This window comes from Chrysochloris asiatica, unplaced genomic scaffold (assembly GCF_000296735.1).
Source record: "Chrysochloris asiatica unplaced genomic scaffold, ChrAsi1.0 scaffold00008, whole genome shotgun sequence".
NCBI classification, from domain to species: domain Eukaryota; kingdom Metazoa; phylum Chordata; class Mammalia; order Afrosoricida; family Chrysochloridae; genus Chrysochloris; species Chrysochloris asiatica.
In genome coordinates this window covers 3,929,381-3,948,979 of record NW_006408526.1, presented here as the reverse complement: position 1 = coordinate 3,948,979, position 19,599 = coordinate 3,929,381, and positions in this window count along the sequence as shown.

Here is a 19,599-nt window from a genome sequence, read left to right as displayed (position 1 = left end):
AGCTATTCATAGATTTCCCAGGAGCAACTGGTAGGTTTGAATAGTCAACCTTGATGTTAGCAGTTCAATGTTTACCCTGCAGCACCACACAAGTATATATATGCAGCTTCACTGGTTTTACTTGTCTAGACCACCTGTATATACAGAGAAGTTTGTATTCAGGAAGCATCTCTGCACACACACACATAATATACAGAGAGGGTTATAATAAGGAAATGGCTCATACTGTTGTAGAGATGAGCAAGTTCATAATCACACTGAAGGTTTCTCCTGACTCACGCAGCTGCAGGATCTGATGAACAAAGGATCTGCATGTCAGACAGAAGCCTTCACCTTGCAGAGGTCAGCTGGTAAAATGGCAGGCTACTGACGACAACCAAAATCAGCAGGCCATTGGTTCAATTCCAAAGCACAGGAGGTCAGATAATGAGCCTGATGCAGAATCTAGATCAAGCAAAGAGCGAGCACATTGGCCCGAGTGTCCAATACATTGGCAGCAGGCCACATCCTCAAGGAAACTTCCTTGTAATTGAAGGGCTACTTATAGCAAATCTCATCGTGGAGATGTTTATATTTTATTAGATCTCATCATGGGGGATTATTATGTCTTAACTGTAAAACTACTGAGACTCCAAATCCAGCCAAATTGACACAAAACTATCATAATATGTATTATACTTAAAACAGAAAGCATAAATACAATTGCCTAAAAAATAATTAGAATTTAGAAACTTGCAAATATAAATAATAATATATATTAAAATATATGAATCTTCTAACTCAAAAAGAGTGGTGAAGCCAAATTAATATCAGAAAAAAGAAAATTTAAGTTAACAGGAAATAAAAAGAAAGAGAAACAATAATAAGAGAAATGACTTATTAATAAACTATAGAATGCAGTAATTTGTATATACATAATTTGATTTTAGGATCTATAATGGGAAAAATGACAGAATTACAGAAGAGAATGATACATGCATAATTATAGTAAATAATTTTTTTCAATAGCTGTTAAAGACCATACGAAACTACTGCTGGTAGTGGTAGTGGTGGTTGTGTGCCGTGGAATCGGTTCTGACTCATAACGACCCTTCACAGGGCTTCCCAGGCTGTAAATCTTTACTGGAGCAGAAAGCCTCATCTTTCTCCTGCAGAACAACTGGTAGTTTTGAACGGCTGACCTTGAGATTAACAGCCTGACTGGTAACCGCTACGCTATCAGAGCTCCTTATATGAAGCTAGTATTTCATATATTATTGTTGTTGTTAAGTGCCATCAAGTTTGTTCTGACTCCTAGAGACCTTATATAGAGTTTACAAGGAGCAGCTGGTGGGTTTGAACCACCAACCTAAGGGTTCACAGTCCAGTGCTTATCCTACAGCACCACACCAGAATTTTATATATATAATTTATTTAAAGAAACCCTGGTGGTACAGTATTTAAAGCACTTGGATGCTAGCCCAAAGATAAGCAGCTCAAGCCCACCAAGCACTCCAGGAGAATGATGTAGCAGCAGAGATTTATAGCCATGGAAGGCCTATGAGCAATTCTACCATGTCCTATAGGGTCACTGTCAGCTGAATCACCATGACAGTAATTAATCTGGTTATTTTTCTATTCATAAAGTTATAGGATACATAGAAATAATGATATAATTCTGTGAAATATTTTTATAAAGAAAAATATGTTTTAAAGGAAAGTACAGGAAGGTTTAGAGAAGACGACAGGAGCAGATTTATGGAGAGCAAGTGGTTCACTATTCTCCAGTTCCCTATCAAAAACATCTGAAAATATAAACAGAAGCTGATAGCTAACTTTAACACAACCCTGCAAACCAGTCAAAGGGCTACAATAATTAAGCAGATGCAGGATCAAAGAAAAGGTGATGTTAAAATGTCAGAAAAGATTTTGTTTTCATGAGCTGTGTCTCATCTCCTCCAGAGTTCAGTGCCATCTTGAAGTTACCATCACCCACATTTCCAGGGAGGAAATCTGGTTTGTGACTCCAGAGGAATTACAGTAGACTTTATTTGCTAATTATTGTGGTTTCTGTTCTAACCTGTCTGGAGGTTCCTGAAAGAAAGAAGTAAAATTCTAATCTTTGTACCGTCTTGAAGTTCAAGCAAGACAGAAGATCTCAGGGAAATGCTAGAGGTTGTAACTAGCCACTTGTATCTACCACAGACTAAAAATATGATTAAAGCATACAATTAATGTCTATGATAGGAAGGAAAAAGAGAAAGAAATTAATTTTTATAAATAAAAATACAATCACTGAAATAACATGACACTGGATTAGTTGAATAGTATATTACCTAAAGCTAAGAAATTATTAGTGAGTAGATGAATTAATCTTAAAAACAAAAAATACCTTGAGCCCTTCACAGACTAACAGTTTGTCAAATCAGACATGTTGGGTTGTTTGGGAGTTTCCAGGGTATACATAGAATGCCACAAGGAAAGAAGAAAGAAAATGGAAGATTGATATTAGTGGAATATTTCCAGAAGTGATAAAAGGCATGAATTCATGCATTGAAGGAACAATGCTTACCCAGAAGTATAAAATACCCAGATAAATTATAATGAAGATACAGAAAATTGGGGTTTCAACAAGAGTTCTGCTACAAAGGAGGTAAACTTAAAAATAAACAAATAAATAAAACCTTGTATGTTAGCATTTACATATTATATATAATTTGTATATTATGTTTATATACATTATATATAATATATATAAATATATATATGCCTCATATGTATATGGAGTCCTGATGTGGCACTGTAGGATAATGAGCTGGACCGCAAGATTGGTTTGAATCGCAATTTTGGCAGTTCAAACTCACCAGCTGCTCCTTAAAAATCCTATGCAAGGTTGCTATGAGTTGTGTCCAATTCGATGACACTTAACAACAACAATATGTGTATTATAATAATTCATAACTAAAACACTGAGAAAATGTTTGTAGAGAGGCTGGTGATAGAGTAAGTTTAAAAAGTTAAGATATTTAATAATTTTATATTTTCTGATTTGGTAATGAGCTAGCACAAAGGATAGGACTATCAGTTGAGACACATGACTCAAAGATCTCACCTTTATTAATAATATCAATATATAAGTAATAGAGTTAGATGAAGAAAGGAGAGATGTGACACATCCCTTATGTCTCCCCAGGTCATATATGTGCTTAGAAATTTGTATAAAGGCTGTAAGGTGTGCCAGCTTGTCTCAGTGTAGGCAATATATAAGGTATAAAAAAACCTACATTTTATCTTCCAGATGATTATAAAGCTTATGCGACATATCAAGGGAACCATGCCTCATAAATCCAAGCATTGAAAACCTGCTTACCATAAGAAATTTTAAGCCAGGGACATCTCAAAATATTTTATAAAGATAATACTCCTTACAAATATCATTCGTCTTTATGCTCAAAGGTCATAGAAAAACATATCAGTAGTCATTTTGCTAGAGGTCCATTTATGTCATAAGACACAAGGCAAGTCATTCAACTCTCCCTGTTGTTTGGTAATTGAGCTACATTCATAGTTAGCCCTTGTTTGTTATATGGAGGGAAATTATGATGAACCCTATAGTGCAATCAATAAAATACACATTAATTTCAGTGCCATGAAAATTACTTCCTGGGTACGGATATCACATCCTTGGGTAGACTAAATTTGAACCCAGTTTGAGAACTAATAATTCATTCATATACAAATACTTACAGAGAATAGAAATAAATGGAATATTCTCCAGTTTACTGTTTGAACCTAATATGCCTTAGATACTTAAACCAGAAATTGCCTGAATAACAGTTGGTCATGTCTCACCAAATGGATCCAATACTGGAAGCACTCACTCTTTTATGCTAAAAATTTGGAAGACAATCATAATTTTCCCATTCCAAGAAAAGTAATCTAGGATGATGTGGGCATTCTTAAACAATTAATATCAAATGCAAGTAGAGGCAAGTAGAGTTTTCCTGAAGAGAATTAAAAAATGGCTACAGCAGTACATTGACTAGGATATGCCAGAAAATCAAGCTGGAGACAGAAGAGACCCGTGAAATGAGAGATATAATGGCTGATGCCCAATAGATCTTGGCTAAAAGCAGATTATACCAGAAAAATTTTTACTGGCATTATTGATAATACAAAGGCATTCAAGTATATGGATCATAACAAATTATAAGTAACATTGCAAAGAATGGTAATTCCCAAATACTTGGTTGTGCTCATATGGAACCTGTGCATAGACCAAGAGACAGTCTTTCAGACAGAAGAAGGGGATATACTGCATGGTTTAGAATCAGGAAAGATGTGTATCATGTTTGTATTCTTCCACCATAATTATTCAATATTTGTACTGAGCAAACAATCTAAGAAGTTGGACTTTATGAATAAGAATTCATAAAGTCAGGTTTAGAAGAAAGCTCATTAAACAACTTGTGATATTCAGATGACACAACCTTGCTTACTGAAGATCAAAGGCTATATATATCCTTCAGTATGGATTCCAAATCAACATAAAGAAAACAAAAATCTTCACAAATGAGTCAATAAACAACATCATGGTAAATGGAGAAAAGATTGAAGGTGTGGATCCATTTAAATAAAAGATTGTGGATCCATTTAAAATAAAATTACCTTATTTTATTTTAAATGGATCCACAATCGATGGCCATGGAAGCAGCATTCAATAAATCAAACAACATATTGCATCAGACGACTCTATTGCAAATGATCTCTCTAATGTAAACATGTCACTTTGAGGTCTAAAGTATGCCTGACCTAAGCCATTAAATAGACTGTTTTATCTAATTCATTACTAATTCATTATAAAAATTCTTAAATCAGTAACACCAGGCCTTACATTCTTAATCTAGTAAATGTATGGTGGCACTGTGGGATAATACACTCGACCACAAAGTTGGTTTGAATCACAAGGTTGACAGTTCAAACTCACCAGACGTTCCTTGGAAATCCTATACAGGGTTTCATAGCAACCTGTATACAGGTTGCTATGAGTCGGAACTGACTTAATGGCACTAAAAAACAACAGCAAAAGATAAACACTGGACTACAAGGATTGTTTGAACCACAAGAGCGGTTTGAACCACTATGTCAGAAGTTCAAACCTACCAGTTGTATTGCCAGTATAGGGTTGCTATTAGTTGTAAATGATTTGACAGCACTTAACAGTAAAATAAACAATAAAGCAATAAAAATCATAGCAAGCTTTATTCTAAATAAAAGTGTAAAGATGCAATAAAAAAAATTACCACACATTTGGTGGCATGAAAAAATAGACATTTCTTCTCTCATAGTTTTGAAGAACAGAAGTCTAAAGTATTTTGGGGCATAAATAAATAAATAAATAAATAAATAAATAAATAAATAAATAAATAAATAAATAAATAAATAAACAAACAAATAAATAAATAAAATATGAAGGTATTGGCAAGACAGTGTACCCTCCAAAAGTATTCAGTGAGAATTAATTCCTTGCCTTTTCCAGATTATGGTGACTGCCATATTCTTTGACATGTGGCTGCTTCATTCCATTCTCTACCTCTTTAAATCACATGGCTTTTGCCAGTGTCAACTCTTCCTCTGCCTGCCTGTCATAAGGAGACTCCTAATTATATTAAGTGCCCACATGGATAATCCAGGAAAATCTCCCATCTCCAATCGTATTTGCATCTATAGAGACCCCTCTTTTTGTCCACCCACAGAAAATATAATTTACAGATTTCAGAGATTTAGACATAAATACTTTGAAGAACCATATCCAGCCACTACAAGAAATAAAGAATAATCTTAAAACAGGAAAAATGATTTATTCCTAACTATTTTATAGCTTTTTTATAATCCAAAATGTTGTTGTTATTATTACTTTATGTTTTTTAACAGTTAAATTTGAATTATCTCTCTTCTACTTGGACTTGGTTATTCTAACAGGTACTACAAAACCAGAAAAATAAATATTCATTGAAATATTTCCACAAATGGATGCAACACTGGAGTTGCTCACTTTTCTATTCCAGTAAGGTGGGAAGATAACTACCTGGCTAACCATCTGGAAAAGATCCATAGTAATACACATTTGAAAGAAAGATGATCAAATAGAATGTAGAAATTATTAAACAATACCATTAATTATACATACAGGCAAAACATAAATAAAATATTGCTGAAGATAATTTAAAAACTGTTGGAGCAGTACATCAAGCCAGAAATTCAAGGCAGATTCAGAATAGGATATGGAATGTAGAATATCATTGCTAATGTCACATGGATCTTTGCTAAAAGCAGAGAATATCAGAAAGATCCTTACCTGTATTTTATTGAATATGCAAAGGCATTTAACAAATTATGGATTATGTTGCCAAGAATGGGAATTTCAGGACACTTAATTGTACTCATGAGAAAACTATACATCGATAAAGGGGCAGTCAACAGAACAGAACAAGGGGATATTGAATGCTTAAAATCAGGAGAGGTATGTATCAGTTTGTCTCATTTCACCATATTTATTCAAGCTGTGAGCAAATAATCTGAGAAACTGGGGTATAGAAGAAAATGTGGCAAGAGGATTGGATGTAGACTCATTAATGACTTGCAATATTAAGATGACACAAATGTGCTTGCTAAAAGTGAAGAGATCTTGAAGCATTTAGTTGATGAAGATCAAAAATTTAAACCTACAATATGGACTACACTTTGACATAAAGAAAACAAAAACTCTCACAAGTGAAACAACATGTATTCTCATTATAAATGGAGAAAAGATTAAGTTGTCAAAGATTTTCATTTATTTAGATCTACTATGAATGCCCATGGAAGCAGCACTCAGGAAATCAAGTTACGTATTGCTTTGGACAAATCTGTTAATAAATATCTTGCAAAAGTCTTGAAAAGCAGAGATGCCACTTTTAGAAACTAAGGTGTACTTCACCCAAAGTATGGTATGTTCAATCACTTCAAATGCATTTGAAACTGGGCAATGAATATGGAAGACTGGAAAAGAATTGATGCATTGAATTATTGTGTTGATGAAGAATTTTAAATTTACCATGAACTGCCAGAAGAATAAACAAATCTTTGTTGAAAGAAGTGTAACCAAAATGCTCCTTGGAAGCAAGAATGGGGAGACTTCATGTTCTGTATTTCGTACAAGTTTTCAAAAGGAACCAGTTCCTGGAGAAGGACATCATGCTTAGTATAGTAAAAAGGAAGACCTTGACCACATACAGGACCTGTGAATATTTCACTCTTACACACAGGGTGGTTCTGGATTGGAACCAATTCAATGGCAACTAATAACTACAACAACGTAAGCATTTTCATGGAAGAAACAAAACTATTTTTTACTACATACGAAAGAACTGTTTACATTGAAAACACACTGATCTAAAGTTAAAGTTTAGAATTATTAAGTGAGTTTTGCTATTTGACTGGATTAAGAACAATAAACCAAAAGCAATCGCATCTTCTAGATTAGGGGCAAACATTGGAAAAACTTAAGATGATAGCCCTAAATTAGACAACACTCCTGATAAGGAAAATAATGTAGAGACACTTACCCTAACTGGTATCAAGACTGTCAGTCTGAAAGCACAAATACAAGATTGTCAAGTTGGACTATTCTAAGTGCATAACTTCTATTCATCAAAATATACCATAAAAACATGAGAAATCAAACCTGGAAATGGGAGTTTCTTGTTGTTGTTGTTGTTGTTTTTTTAATATATATTAAATATAAATAATAAAATAGAAAATAAATGAGTAAAAGGCTTTAAAAATAGCTAATAAACATAAAATGATACAAAATTTCTTTGGCAATAGGGAAATTCAAATTTAGATCACTATGCTATACTACTTAATACACATGTTGTCAAGAATGCAGTTCAAAAGTCACATATAAAACTTATTGGAGTGCCAGAGGTCCTGAGTCGGGGTCCCGCCTCAACAAAGGATCACCTCTGCAAACACGGGGTTTTAACGTGAGTGGGAGATCTAGTAGGCGAAAGAAAAGAGACAGAGACAAAGATTGATGCAAGCCGACAGGCAGGCTAGCACACCAAGCTAGCAGAGCCCCAGTTTTTTATTGTCAGAAGAAGGAAATTGACACAAAAGAAAATAATGACAAAAATGTTGATTATTCACTTAGGACAGGATACGAGATCATTCATGTGATACAAGACATAATGATTCACAAATTTATCTTTAACATATTTTTAAGTACATCATGATTTACCTAATAACCTAAAATTCTTAGTTCTGTAAAAAAGTTCAAGCAAGCAATTATAGATTATATATTAACATATAGGTCTGTGTAACCCAGGGCAGCAACTTGCGGTTTCTTAAAAGGTGTTTAACATATTTTCAAAACTTAATCACAAGTGGGTAAAGGTGAGAGGCTTTAGAGTTTTTACTAAAGACTAAGTTATATTTTCTAAAGACACTTAAACTGCTTCTGTGTCTTTTGCAGGCAAAAAATACATGCTTTTGTTAGTGAACAAGATTTCAGATACCTGGCTTCCATTGTTAAACTAATGATTCTTTTTACCTTGCTTCTACAATTATAAGGAAGGTGAAAAACAGGTTTTGACTTTTCTAAAAAGGTGCGGTCTTACTTTTACATTCTTTAATCCTATTCCAGTTTCTATATCTAGATATAACAATGTTCATTACTATTATATTTCCAATATACCCTTGGGGGGAAGAGGAGTAATTAAATCATATTGATCAAACCCGGGAGCAGTTTGGGGGTGCATAAAATTATCACATACAGCAAGATTCCCATGAAAAACATCAAGAGCATAACAGACGTACACAGGGGTGTTTTCAGGGGGTAGCTACTAGTTTCAGTGTTATTATTGTACATAGACATTAACAGCTCACGTATCTGTTTAATATTAAACATAACTGAGTAATTGGTTAGAAAACAATTGTTACATATTCTCTGCGTTGCTGCATCCTGTTTTTCTGTACTTTTATTTCTCATAGTCTCACACACAACTCTTGTTACTGAGGCAGAGACATTTACGTGAGAGCCATTGATCAGAACGTTGTGCGTAATTATTACTGAAAACAATCACTTTCCCAGAAGCTACAATTACCGGAGGTAAGAGCATAAAGAACAAGTACAGAATGCACAAAAGTATAATTAAAGATAATTGCACAGAGGTGGCCAAACAGTGAGTTCGCCAAAGCCTATGAACCCGGGACTTCAGCGAGTTACTTCCCTGGCCCTCGGGGTCCATGGCCCGTAAGCCTGAGGAGGGTTCAAAGACTGGATTTTCGTCCATGTTATCCTTGTGCCTCAACTTCTCAGTGCTGGTTACTATGCTGCGGCCGTCAGCATTGGAGGTTGTTATTTTGCAGTGTAAACGTTTTTGGGGACAATGATGTTACTTGGGAATGCTGAATATGCCAGTGAGCATGGCCTTAAGGCCTGAAATGTGAAGGCACTGGGCTACACAAACCAGCCTGTAGTGTGCATTGTAACTTATTCTGGAGCTTTGGCCCAAGTTAAAATGCCTGAGAACACTTTTGAGTCAATTCCAGGAGAGCAAAGTGAGATGTTTTATATTGAGGAAGAGTAGATTAACAAGTGCTCATGCTAAGGCTTAAGGTCAATGGCATCGCCTGTTCTTGGCAAAGACTTGTAGATGAAGTACAGTTATCCTCTTCCCCTCTGTTGTTACTGCAAACTTGTATCTTTGATCTTTTGGAAAGCAATCACAATAATTCTATGTTGTTTTTAGCATATTGTTGAAAGTATGAAGGCTTTATTGATTTTGAACTTATATACACTGTTGGTTTTGAAGTTGTCAGAAACAGGCAGATACTGTTCTGATGGCATGTCCATCTGCTTCCCACCTCTGCCGTTTCTTTGTTACATTTGCCAACTAATTTTTATGCTTTTCACTGCTGTAAGTTGATGGTAACTGTCTCCTTGCACAGCAACTAGTGCATTTCAAGAGAGAGCACTTTTGAATTTATGTATACCAGGAGGATTCAGTTTAGTATTCCCATATATTTATTTCAAGATAATCTTGCTATGTCATCTTAGAAATCTCTTTCTCCCTTGCCATCAAACACAGTTCTCCCTTCCCTCTACTAAGAAGATCCTGTAGTAAGCCGTTATGAGTCACCTAGAATACAGAAGGTGACTGCCTGGCTTCTGGGCACTGTCACCTGTTTCCATATACTATCCAGCCAGCATGAAAAAATATATTTCTAATAAAAACAAGGTCACTTCACTATAGTGCATAAAACCTTTCAGTGGTTCTTTGAATTAGATATCAATGACCTAAAAGGTCTGCAGTATCTACATATCCTTCTATGTACACTTCCAACTTTACCTGACAACAATTGTGCTTGACACAATTTAACCAAGTATTTCTTCTTTAGTTTTTTAGAATATACCAAACTCTTTCCTACCTGGAGAGTTCCAAAAACAGGGAAGCAAGACAATCTTTACTCAACTAATTCCACCTGGTTGTGAAGGTGGTACAGGACCAGGCAGTGGGTGTACCAGGGCTGCTGTGAATGTGTACCAAGTCAACAGTCCCTAATAACACAAATTCAATACCCATGGAAGATTTCCAACCACTTTCCTGACATAATTTCTTCCTTCACAATCCATGTGTTGTCTGTATCTTAAGCATTGTAGCATATAAGTCTATTGCAACAAATTATTGGGTAATTAATTACCTGTTATATTTTTCTTAACCATGTAAAGCTGTAGGCTCACAAAGACAGAGGTCATGTCTGAGTCATTACCACTATACCAATTCCCTGGCACAATGATTTGCATTGAATGGACGTTGATAAACATTAGTTGAATGGATAATAAAAGTAAAACTTACCAAAGATTCAATACAATGAAGACTCTACTTCTAACTAGCACAGAATCCTTTACCTATTATATGTATAATAACAACTTAGCATAGAATCTTTTACCTATAATATGTATGTTGTTGTTGTTAAGTACCGTGGAGTCGGTTCTGATTCGTACTGACCCATAGGGTTTCTGAGGCTGTAAATCTTTATGGGAGCTGAATGCCTCATCTTTCTCCCGTAGAACCGCTGGTAGTTTCGAACTACCAACCTTCATGTTAGCAGCCTGATTCGTGACCACTACTCTACCAGAGCTCCTTAATATGTATAGTAACAACTTATTTGTTTAATTGAATTGTATCAAATCAATTCATCACTAATGCTGTCATAACATTGCCTAACCCTTGGTACTTCTCCTGCTCTATTGTTGTTGTAGTTAAGTGCCGTTGAGCCGGTTCCGACCCATAGCGACCCTGAACAGGGTTTCCGAGGGTGTAACTCTTTACGGGAGTAGAAAGCCTCATCTTACTCCTGCGGAGCAGCTGGTAGTTTCGAACCGCTGACCTTAAGGTTCGCAGCCCGAGTCGTAACCACTACGCTACCAGTGCTCTATTAGCCAATTAAAATAAAGAAAACACTGGGGTGCAAGAGAAACAGGGATTTTATTGCTTGCACAGACACACATGAGGTCTCCTGACCAAAATACCTCTGGGATCTCTGAACTGGGGTCCTGGTGTGGCAATGTTGGTTAATGTGCTGGACTACAAAGTACACTTTGAACCGGGAAGCCTGTGGTTCACCAGCTGCTCCTTGGAAACCCTATGCAGGGTTGCTATGGGTCAGAACCCAACTCAACAACACTTAACAACAACTGTCTTTATATGCTTATATTTCCTTGATTCCTACTTTTTCCTGCTCCTCCCTAACTCAACTCTGTCCACAAATGAAGGTCTGGCTGCCAACTCATGCTTTCCCAGATATTCTCTGTGTACACCCCTCACATCTAAAGTTGGTCCAGAGAAGATGGTGAGTCATATAATGTGTTCCTTTCAGAGATGCTTGGGTCCAGGGTCAGCTGAAAGACATTGGTGTATGTCTGCTCTTGGATCTGTTTCTAACCGGAAAGACCCTGCTGTTACTCTTTGCAGGAGAGTATTTCTGTGGAATGCTGATAGCAGGCTATTGATACTGTTGGCAAGCTGGAAGATATAGATAATAGAAATGTGGGTAGCAGAGCAACATTCAAAGCAGGGAGTAACAGAAAAACACACATTGGCCTAAGGGTGTCGATGATTTAAAGTGCTGGACAAAATCATTTAAGACAATTCACTTGGCCAGCATATATGTATTGAGCATCAGCTATGTCCAAAGCACTGTTTTAACTCCTAGGAATTCACTGATAAAACAGACCATTCCCTGCCCCAAAATGGCCAGATCATGAGGCTGTGTTTTAGAGATTTCCATAACTTCATTCCATCCATTCAGTCTTTCGCATATCAAAGCAGAATTGTTTCCTAAAAGGCACTTTTGAGCTGCTCACCTGAAACAGTTGAAAAGAGGTTTAAGAAAAAAAGCTCCCTAAGCTCCCTTGAGAGCTTGTTTTATATCTGAGTACATCTCATAGTTGGAGTTCTGGTGTGGTGCTGTGGGTTAATGCGCCAGACTGAAAAGCCATTTGAATTGCAAGGTCGATAGTTCAAGCTCACCAGCTGCTCCTCAGAAACCCTATACACAGTCACTATGGGTTGGAACTGACTCGATGGCACTTAACAACAACAACAACATCCTCATAGTTAAGATGCTTTCCGGATGCTGAGACTAAATTTTTCTACACAGACTCTTTGAAGACTTTGCTGTTTGAAGAAATTGCAATGAAATACAGATATATAACATTATCATAATAAATTCTCAGTACATTAATTTTGATCTTATATATTACTGTGGATATTTTCAGCAATGCTAACACTCTAAAATAGAACAAATAAAATACAAGCTTTACCTATGAGGTCAGCTATTTTATGTTTTGTTTAATGTGCTCCACTGCCTATAAAAGTTCCTCACCTTACGAATATTTGTTGAAAGAATGTAATAAATACAAATTCAAGTATAGATATGGTCCATATTATTGCAGTATGAATTCTCACATTTCTTGCATGTTTATTTGAGATTCTAAATTAATTAGGGAGTGAATCAATCAATACATTGCTATTGTTGTTAGCTGCTGTCCAGTCAACTCTGTCTCAAAAAATCTTCATGCACAACAGAACAAAATACTGCCCAGTCATGTACTATGCTCACAAAGGTTTCTGTGTTTGAGGCCATTGTTGCAACCACCCATTTGCCAGTCCATCTCATTGGAGCGCTTCCTCTTTTTGATAACATTTTGCTTTAGCAAACGTGATGTCCATTTCCAGAGACTGATTCTTTCTGATAACATGTTCAGAGTGTGAGAGACAAAGACTCTCTCCATCTTTGATTCCAAGGAGCATTCCATCTACACTTCTTCTAACACAAATGTGTTTGTTCTTCTGGTAGATGGTACTTTCAATACTTTGGCAATACCATAATTCAAATGCATCAACTCTTCTCCTGTCTTCCTTAGTCATTGTTCAACTTTTATATACATATACTGTTGTCTGTAAGTGCTCATTGAGTAGGTGTTGGCTCCTACTGACCTTTTATAGTGTTTCCAAAGAGTGACTGGTGGGTTTAACCACCAGTCTTTTGGTGCATATCCTACAGCACCATCTATGAGGTGACTGAAAAATAGCATAATCAGTCATACCATAGTCCTGAAAGTGACAGTTTTGCTTTTTAACACCTTAAAAAAGTCACTTGTAGCAGATTTGCCCAATGTAATGCGTAGTTTAATTTCTTGACTGCTGTTTTCATGATCAGTGATTGTGAATTCAATTAGAATGAAATCCTTGACAACTTCAATCTTTCATCTGTTGATCATGATGTTGCTTATTGGTCCAGGTATAAAGAATTTGGTTTTATTTTCTTTGAGGTAAAATCCATACCGAAGGCTATAGTTTTTTGTTGTTCTTTTTATCTTTATCAGGAAGTGCCTCAAGTTCTCTTCACTTTCAGCCAGCAAGATTCAGTCATTCGCATATTACAAGGATGCTGGGATCTTTTGATGTAGTCCAGTTTCTTATCATTGGCTTAGCATATAGATTGAATAAGTATAGTGGAAAGATACAACCCTGTCACACACCTTTCCTGTTTTTAAGTCATTTAGTATCCCCTTGTACTATACAAACTATTGCCTTTGGGTCTATGGGTGGGTTCTGTGTGAGCACAATTAAGTGCTCTGGATTGCCCATCCCTCATCATGCTATCCATATTCAGTTATGATCCACAGTCACATTTGGATTATCTAATCCACATAAGGCACAATTTAGGTTCTATGACATAAACAACATGTGAAGTGTAAAACAAAATTTCATTTTTCATGAAAGAGGTTCTTTTGTTGTTGATATCGGCAAGAAAATGAAAAAAACATGTGAACATGTATGTGTAATGTTCACATGAGCATTATGATGCTGGAATTCAGAGTGATTTCAGAAATGAAAGAGAGTGGAAAAGGATTCACGGAAAAGGTTGAAATTGAATTTATCTTTGAAAAGTGTGCAAAATTAAAACAGCTTAATAGTGGAAGGACATTCCAAGCAGAGTAGACAGTATGAGCAATGATGCAGAGAGAGAAAGCGAACAATCACAGGCTTCTGCAGGAATAAGGAAATTAATTAATATGTCACAGGTAAAGATTTCATGAACTTAATCATGAGAGTAATATTGGGATGATAGGTAGACAATACATAGGATCTTCGACAGTCATTGAAACAATTTAGAATTTATTATAAGTGCCCCTTTAACCACTGTCTTAAATTAAGTATTGTCATTTAATGAATATGTAATTCATCTTCCAAATTAATTATGTGGGTTTTATTTTTTGGTATGTTTTTAGAGAAGTTTCTGGTATGGCGCTGTAGGATAAGCACAGGACTGCAAGGTCTGTTTCAATCACAAGGTCGGCGGTTCAAACTCACCAGTTGCTCCTCAATAACCTTATCCTGGGTCACTGTGAGTTGGCATCAACTCCATGGCGCTCAACAACAACACATACTCTGTGCACTTTCCTAGCAATGATGCTTTTCTATTAATATTCTCCAACCCTGGGTGCAGTGCTAATGAGACGCAGTCATTAATGCATTTATTCCCCAAATAGTTATTATTGAGAGACTATATTGTGCCTGGAAGGAGCTCGGATAGCTTAGTGGTTACAAATCGGGCTGCTAACCTCAAAGTCGGCAGTTCAAAACTACCAGCTGTTCCGAGGGAGAAAGATGAGGCTTTTTGCTCCCGTAAAGATTTACAGCCTCGGAAACCCTGTGCAGGGTCACTGTGAGTCGGAACCGACTCCACAGTACTTAACAACAACAACAACTGTGCCTGGAGTGTGCGCTGAACTGCAACATTGTTTTGAACCACTAAGTCGGCAGTTCAAGCTCACCAACCACTCCTCGGAAACTACACAGGGTGGCTAAGAGTCAGAACCAACTCGATGGCACTTAACAACAATATAGTTGTGCCTGCAGACCTGTTGTGGCTCTGTGTTATAAAGCACTGGACAACATTTTCCAAATCATAGACTATTGTTATTGTTAAGTACCGTGGAGTTGGTTCCTTCTCTTAGTGACCCTGCATAGAGTTTCCGAGGCTGTAAAACTTTACAGGAGCAGAAAGCCTCATCTTTCTCCCGTGGAACAGCTGGTAGTTTCGAACTGCCGACCTTGAGGTTAGCAGCCCAATTCAAACCCACTATACTACCAGAACTCCTTAAGGCATAGACTATAACCCTAACTAAAATCTCTATCTGCTAAACAGCTGACCAGTTTCTAGAATAGTGTCAGGTAGAGTGTGTTGTTAGTGCCATCAAGTAGGTTCTGACTCCTAGCGAAACTACATAGGGTTTCCATGGAGCTACAGGTGAGTTTGAACTTCCGACTCTGCAGTTCAAAGCAACCTTGTGATCAAGCACATTATCCTGCAGTGCCACACCAGGACTCCCCATGGAATATAGACATATTTTATTTGGTTTAACAAGGGTTCAAACTTTATAAGGATGGGTGACTTGTCAAAACATCACAAAAGTTCTTTAGCCATTAAAAAAACCCAAAACTTAATATCATCAGAACTCCACAATTAATTCATACTATGCAATATTGTCTATTTTTTTTTAATATGTTTATTATGAAATTCCTTACTCAAGAATCTACGGACAATCACATTAAATCTATAATTTTATTTCTATTCAAACCTTCCAGTAAACTGTTGTTCAGCGCTGTCAGTTTGGTTTCAACTCATAGAGACCCTTTTTGGGTTTTCAAGGATTAACTGGTGGATTTGAACTGTAGATCATATGGTCAGCAGTCCAGTTCTTATACTGCAGCACCACATCAGGATCCCTTAAATATAGTAAAATCCAATATATATTCTTTCTCCAACTAGTTTAATGTCAAGCTTATTTCCATTAGAATGAGGGATCTCAAATCAGGTCTTAAATCTGCAGATGCTAAAAACACGTCTGCCATAGGAAATCTAGGACATTAAGTCCTTAGATGAAAAGACCATGCAAACCAAGCAATAGTTTCTCAGATCAGCTCCCTCTGAGTCAGTAAGCAGTTGGCTCCTTTTATATAAGTTAAAAATAGACTAACCAGCAGTTAAAATTTTCAACACAGCAAAAAACAGTGAGGACAAGGTTTATTCTTTGATCTCCGAAAGTTTGCTTCATTGAGTCTGATAATGGTGCATGACGTGAAGAATGTTAGCTATACTCTAGTCTCACATTACCTGGGTTTTACTTAGTCATCAGTGTAATTTATCTAAGGGCAACTTGCTGCTAAAAAAAAGAGCTCAGCTTGAAGCCTTCTAGCTTACACAGCAGGAGTCTCCTAGAAATTTTACAGCTAGTAAGAAAATTCTTATTCATGGAATCAGAGATTCTTGTTAACATTTTAACTGCATTGCCTTACAGGCAGAAAACTTTTATTTTATTTTATGTCTGTTGCCAAATTGGTCCTATTTTCAGGATGCTGGGATATATGTAAAATTGAACATTGACTCTAAATCCAGGAACTAAAGTGAAGCAGATTGAGCATTTGGAGAAAAAAAAAAAATTAAATAGAATTAATTTCCTATTGATTAAAGAACACAAGGTAATTTTTAGGGAAATTTGAAGGAACAAGATATAAACAAACTATGTGACATTCTAGGATAAGAACTGGACTGCTAACCACAAGATTGGCAGTTCAAACCCACCAGTCAGCCATTCCTTGGAAAGCCTATGCAGAGTTGCTCTGAGTCAAAATCAACTTGACAAGAATTAACAAAAACAATATGTTAAGACAATAAGGAGTCCCTGAGTGACATAAATAGTTAAACACTCACTGAAAATTTGAGTCAAATACACCAAAAGTCACCTCAAAAGACAGGTTTTGCAGTCTGCTTTCAAAAGCTCTGCACACCTGATCTGGCCATGAGTCCGGTTTGACTGCATAGCAGCTACAAAGTCTTAAGACAGTTGTCTAAGAAAAATAATTTGTGGGTATGTTCATCCTGCAAATAGAAAGCTTGATATTTTTATTTAGATAGGCTTTATTAGTTCTAGATAAAAAAATCTATACTAAATTGACAAAAGGGAATGAATTGAAATGTTTTTGTGAATTAAAATAAAAAGTCCATAAGTCTACTCTATAATACATGGAGTCATTAAGAGTCAGAATGGCCCCATGAGCAACGAGGAAAGCTTGTTATCTACCTCTTCTTCAACCATCCATCTACCATCCAGTCATCCATCAGTAGGTTTTAAGTATTAATCACATATTAAGAATGATGTTTACTTGTGCTTTATAGATTATACAAAGACATTTGACTGTGTGAATCATAGCAAATTATGGATTTAATTGGGATAATAAGAACTCCAGAACACTTATATGGACAAAGAGGCAGTCTTAAAGCAGAACAAGGGGATACTGAGTGGTTTAACATGAGGAAAGGTATGTGTCAGGGCTGTATTCTTTCAACATACTTATTAAATATGTATGCTGAGCAAACAATCCAAAAAGCTGACCTATATGAAAGTAGCCCTGGTAACATAGTGGGCTGCTGACCACAAAGTCAGTGTTTCAAACCCAGCAGCCATTGGAGAAGGATGAGGCTTAAAGATTTAAGGTCACAGAAACTCAGAGGAGAAGTTCTATGGGTTTGGTTTGATTTTAGGATTATATGAAGAAGAACATGCAATCAGGATTGGAGAAAGACTCACTCATTACAACAAAACCAGCATTCTTGAGACAAACCTCAAAAAAAAAAAAAAAAAAAAAGCTCACAGTTTAGTGATGATAAAAGTTATCTAAATCGATAAATCACAGTATACCTAAGGAATACTGATGCAATTAGTATAGTTGTGTTGCAGTTAAGTGTTGTTGTGTCAGTTCTGACTCATAGTGATCCTGTATAGGATTTCCGAAGAACCGCTGGTGAGCTTGAATAGCCAATCTTGAGGTTGAAATCGAATTTGCAGTCCAGTGCATTAAACCACAGTGCCACATAGTTAATATAAATAAAATAATTAAACAGAATTCATTTCCCATTGATTTAAGAACAATAGGTAACATTTTAGGGATATTTGAAGGAAGGAGATATAAGTAAACTATGTGGTGTTCTAGGATAAGCACTGGATTATTAACCACAGATTGAAAGTTCAAACCCACCAGCCATTTCTTGGAAAGTCTATATGGAGTTGCTCTGAGGATAGATCAAGTGTTAATGGAGTTAGACATGACCTCTCTTTGCATGGGCTGTTTGAGATGGATAATAAAGAATGAAGAGTATTTTCCAGTAATAATAAGGGAGAAGATATTTTAAGTAATCATAGGATTCTAGGTAACAAGTATCAAATTTGAAAAATAAAATCATTAAGAGCAATAGTGCTGATGTATTCATATAAAGGAAATAGGAACCTTGATATATAGGTTACATTAATGAAACATAGTTTATGGCTGAATGTTGAAGGCTACTGTTTTCCAGATCTATTTACATATTTTTAATAATATTCAATGTGATACTGATAATTTTTAAAAGGTAAAATAATCACTCTCATTTTAAATTTAAGATATTAACCCATGAAGGAATATGAACAATAACTGGAATGGATACTTATAAAAACAGTCCAAACTGATATTATAAGAGTTGAATGAAATCACTGAAGGCATGGAGAGAGTTGCCCAACTTGAAAGACATACTTAGATAGCACTTTACATGGTATAAAAGGTGATTAATTTGATTTATCAACTATTGATTTGGTTACTATAATGAAATTTGAAATTTATATATTTTCAGCTTTGTGGATTATACTTTGCTTTTGCAAGATAATATAAAGTCCAGCAACCATGCTTGGTGGTGGCGGAGCTGTATGCCATTGAGTAGGTTTCGACTCATAGTGGCTGTAATCTTTACAGAAGCAGAAAGCCTCATCTTTCTCCAGAGGAATGACTACTAGATTTGAACTACTAACCTTGAGTTTAGTTGTTATTGTTGTAGTTGTTAGTTGCCATTGAGTCAGTACCAACTTGTAGTGACCCTATGCACAGCAGAATGAAACACTGCCTGATCCTGGGTGAACCTCACTACTGTTCCCATGCTTGAGTCCATCAATGCTGCCACTTGGCCAATACA